The following is a 4,946-nucleotide window of genomic DNA, read 5'->3' as shown; positions in this document are numbered from 1 at the left end:
TCTTTGAAGCTAGTTAGCACGGGCGTTACAGCGGAGTGGTGGGGTGATGAAGTGCAAAGGCCAGAGCACCATGGAGCCCGCAAGCAAGGCGGCGCATTCGCGTTCTCCTATACACAGAAAACGCAGAGCCCCTTCTGCTTCTCCATCTCCCTGCAAAAGCACAAAGCGATCTCAAGGTTCCCCAATGTCCCTCTCGGGTACTCTCTCTCTCTCTCTCTCTCTCTCTCTCTCTCTCTCTCTCTCTCTCTCTCTCTCTCTCTCTCTCTCTTGTGCGGGTTCTGTGTGTTTTCTCTTCTACTTTTGGCTTCAGTACCACAAGAAGCTCCATGCAATACAGTTGAGCACATTTCCATGCAATATAGTTGAGCACATTTCCCTTTATAGTTGAGCACATTTCCCTTTAATGTGTGCAGGCTGATGGAAAGCTCCGAAGGTCGTGATCCCCATGCAAGAAAAATTCTGTACAACTTTGGTAGAGTTCAATGCTGCTTATGGCCTTTCCATGGAGGGTTTAGATCCCAAAATGGTTAGGTGGGAGTAGGCCACTGATGCTGAATGGTTCAGTGTGTTCAAACAAACAAAGGATCCCAGCCAATACCGAATCAAATGCAGCACCATCCACACCGAAATGTATGAGTCGATGATGAAACTGCACTACAATGTATACCAGAAGGCCCCAACCAACATGGAAATTTCCTCTGCATTTGCAAAGGGTTTCGTGAAAGAATTTAGTCTTGCCGTGATTGCAAGCGGGACAGCCATTAGGTTCAATTGGGCCGAGTTTGCAGTGCAGTACTTGTAGGATATTCGAGAGAAGGGCTATTATGAGGGCCATGTTAACAAGTGGAGACTACGCAATCTTCAGCTTCCAGCTTCAAAAATTGAGGATGAGTCTGCTAACATCTGTGAGGAAAACATGGCATTGGCAGGAAAGAGTACTGCCAAATCTACCAAGGCCACACTTCAGCCTCATCTCAAGATAGTCGACAGGAGATGGAAGCTTCTTCATTTTGTGGGTTGGAGGAATGGCAGTGCATGAAGGCAGCTGTCCTTCAAATGAAAACACAGCTACATTATGAGAAACAGAATCTAAACAATGTGCAAGAGGGCCTAGAACTTGCTAGGGCTTTGAATGCAAAAAATGTGAAGGTCACTCCTATTGTCACGGCCATGAGACAGAGGTTGCAAGCAGCTGAGATGGAGTTGCAGGCTCTATTGCAAAGCAATGATGTGGATGCCCGGCGAAAGATGGAGCTTGAAGTCAGAATAGAGACAACCAAAGACACCATAGAGGCTATGGGGTTTCCTCTTCGTGAAGATGACCCCATAGATAGTGACATAGACATAACCTATAAACTGGTAAGTGTCCGTAAGTTTCATCTCTGCACTTTATGTTTGGTACATGTGCTCAGGTAACTCATGTACTTACCATGCTCTTTTTGTCTTGGTTTTGTAGGTTGAGGTGGAAATTGCAAAATCCAAGGTGCAGAACTCTGAAAGCCAACTTGAACTTCTGATGCACATGCAGTCCAAGTTGCAGGGCTCGTTTCTCCAAACTGCCCTAACTAATCTAGCCCTTGCTAGTTTTATGAAGGATAGAGAGGTGCAAGACAGCATCAGAACAAACCTGTGTACTGGCTGTGGTCTGCCCCTTGAGGTCCAACCATTCCTTGCAATGGTCAAGCTCCCTTGTGAGCATAATTATCACCTTCTGTGCTTTGCTGCTACATGCTCCCTTGGGACCGTATGTAGGGCTCCCTTCTGCAAAAAAAGCATACCTACCGCATGGTTGTGCAACCTTGCAATACAACGACATCCAACCACACCAGAGATTGGTAAGAAACCATACTTGAATGTATGCTTCATACAGGACATACAGTCTGCAAGCTTGATCATATTGGGAATAAAAGGTGTGCTAGTAAGCATAATGAATATGCTAATTAGCATGCCAGGTATGCTAGTTATCATACTAGATATTCTAGTTGGCATATACAGTATGATAGTTAGCATATTGCATATGCTAATTAACATATCCAGTATACTAGTTAGCATACTAGATATGCTAGTAGGATGCTAACTAGCATATACCGTATATGCTAGTTAGCATACCCTGCATGCTAACTAGCATCCTCGTTAGCATACTCTGTATGCTAACTAGCATCCTAGTAAGCATACCCTGTATACTAACTAGCATAGCATATATGCTAGTTAGCATACCCAATACGCTAACAAGCATACCGGATATGCTAATTAGCATATCAAGTAGGCCTACTAGCATATCCAATATGCTAACTAGCATACGGGATATGTTAACTAGCATACCGGATATGCTAAAAAGCATATCCAGAATGCTAATAAACACAACGGATATGCTAGTTAGGATACTGGATACGCTAACTAGCATACAAGATACGCTAATTAGCGTAACCAGTATGCTAACTAGCACACTGGATATGCTAGTTGGATGAGTGGATGCTAATTAGCATATCCAATATGCTAGTAAGCATATTGGGTATGCTTATTAGCATACCGGAGCTAGCATATTGAATGCTTAATTAGCATATCCAGTATGCTAGTTAGCATATTGGATTGGATATCTGAAATGCTAATTAGCATACAAGATATGCTAATTAGCATATCCTGTATGCTAACTAGCATACTGGGTATGCTAATTAGCATACTGAATATGCTAATTAGCATATTGGATTAGATATCTGAAATGCTAATTAGCATATCCTGTATGCTAACTAGCATACTGGGTATGCTAATTAGCATACTGAATATGCTAGTTAGCATACTTGATATACTATTAAGCATGTTGGATATGCTAATTACCAATTTTTATATGCTAGTAAGCATTTTGGAGCATATTGGATTAGCTTAGAGGTTATAAGGTCTACTAGTTAGCATACTAGGTATGCTAGTTAGCATATTGGATATGCTTATTAGCATACCGGATATGCTAGCTGGAATGATAGTTAGCATACAGGATATACTAATTAGCATATCCAGTATACTGGTTAGTATACTGGATATGCTAATTAGCATATCCTGTATGCTAACTAGCATACTGGATATGCTAATTAGCATACTTGATATGCTATTAAGCATGTTGGATATGCTAATTAGCATATACTGTGCTCTAGTAAGCACATAGAAGCTTTTGGATACACTTGAATTGCTTAGAGATTATAAGGTTTACTAGTTAGCATACCTGGTATGCTTGTTAGCATACTTGATATTCTAGTTAGCATATATGATTATGCTAGCTAGCATACACGGGAATGCTAATTAGCATACTGGCCTAGCTGCACACATAGTTAGCATATGAAACATACTATGTAGCATACATGACATGCTTATAAAGGGTGTAATCAAAGATTTTTTTGTTGCAGGCCTCTCAAAGCCCCTACATGATGTGGGCAGTGTGCATGACACCAAAGGTAAGGGAAAGGCTGCAACTGAGAACCCTTCGACTGAGAAGGGTGGTGAGCTAGATACAATGAATGAAGGAGATGCGGGATCCCAGCAAATGCAAAGTGCAAGCATGAAAACAACAGAGGAAGGCGGTGACGTGAGCAGTAAATCAGAAGAAGATGATTTTTTTGTCATGGTTCCTCATGCGCATGCCATGCCTGCTGCAACTGACACAGTAAAAACTTCTCAATAGACAATGGCTAGTGCCAGTGCATCAGGGGAAACATTGAAGACTAACAGCATAGAGGACCCGCAGGAAGTTGGTGATAACAGCCCTCTCGAGGGTTTTTTGTGAAAGGCTAAGGCAAAGAGAAAAGTGGGCCCGGAAGAGGTACCTGAAGAAACTGCAACGGCTATGGTTCCCCAAAGAAGATGGAGGAAAAAGCTGAAAGCACCAAAGGTGAAAAGAAAGCCACCCGCTCAAGAGCTTGCAAAAAATTGTGTTAAGACCTTTCCTTTTTTGCCCAAATTATGTACTGTAAGCAGGCAACTGTCACTGTTCAGTTGTTTAGCCTTTACTTAGTGTTCCCATACCTATGCCCTTCACTCTTATGGCTATGCCATTTTGAAAACCTAATGCCTCTTGTGGCTGTCATGTAATTTTTTTTATTTTCCCGATGAAAATGTCTTTGTGTAATATAATGTTGAGCAGCAGTCCATTATAATTTTCTGCCAATCTATGAACTTCTTCACTTCGTATCGCTGTTTCTTTGCAGAGGAAGAGAAACTGGCATTAATTACCTTGCCTGATGTAAATGCGGCCATGCAATGGCAGAAATTACGGAAATGGCGAGTCCGCAAAGCCAGGCAGATAAGGAGACAAAAATTGGAGATTGAAAAGCGACTCGAACGATATTCACAGCGTGCCCGTAGAATTTTTGAGCGCCTAAATTATGTTCACCCATCAGGGGAGGTTATATATGCTAAATGGTATCCTCTTCCAGACCCAATATGGGTGCCTAAGCGACTGTGTGATGAAAAAAGGTCTCTTTTACTAGATCTCAACGGTCTTTTGCTGAGGGTGGTAGAGACTCGCTTCGGCGACGAAAAGCCCCCTGCATATGCAGATGAAATGTTAAAATACAATGTAGAGGATAAGCAAGTGTTCTGTCGCAAGGACAGCCACATGTTTTTGGACTGGTGTCTTCAGTTCTTCAGTGTGTATATTTGGAGCACAAGCATGCATCGTAAAGTCATGAATATTTGCAGGGCTGTTTTTAAATTGCAGGTGCCAAGGATTGCCGGTTTTTTTGCGCGAGAACACTGTAGTCCGCAACCTTGGCAGATCTTGAATAAACCTATGTTTATGAAAGATTTAGCCTTGTTTTGGAAATACAATCCGGCGTACAATGCCCAAAACACGCTTCTGATTGATGATAGCCTCTACAAAGTGTTTCACAACCCAGCACAAGCTTGGCTCATTACTCTGAAGCTAGAGGACCAGAGTGCTGAGGAGAGACAACAGTTTC

The 4,946-nt window shown here is 42.2% G+C and overlaps 1 pseudogene; it reads left to right on the top strand.

The window, feature by feature from the left end:
- The first annotated feature begins 1,296 nt into the window (after positions 1–1,296).
- LOC147632945 (uncharacterized) lies at positions 1,297–3,924 on the top strand (annotated as a pseudogene).
- Positions 3,925–4,946: the final 1,022 nt, after the last annotated feature.

Source organism: Cibotium barometz, chromosome 12 (genome assembly GCF_041138505.1).
Source record: "Cibotium barometz isolate CiBa-2024 chromosome 12, ASM4113850v1, whole genome shotgun sequence".
Taxonomy (NCBI): domain Eukaryota; kingdom Viridiplantae; phylum Streptophyta; class Polypodiopsida; order Cyatheales; family Cibotiaceae; genus Cibotium; species Cibotium barometz.
The sequence above is the reverse complement of the archived record's forward strand: the minus strand, read 5'-3'. Positions and strand labels throughout refer to the sequence as shown.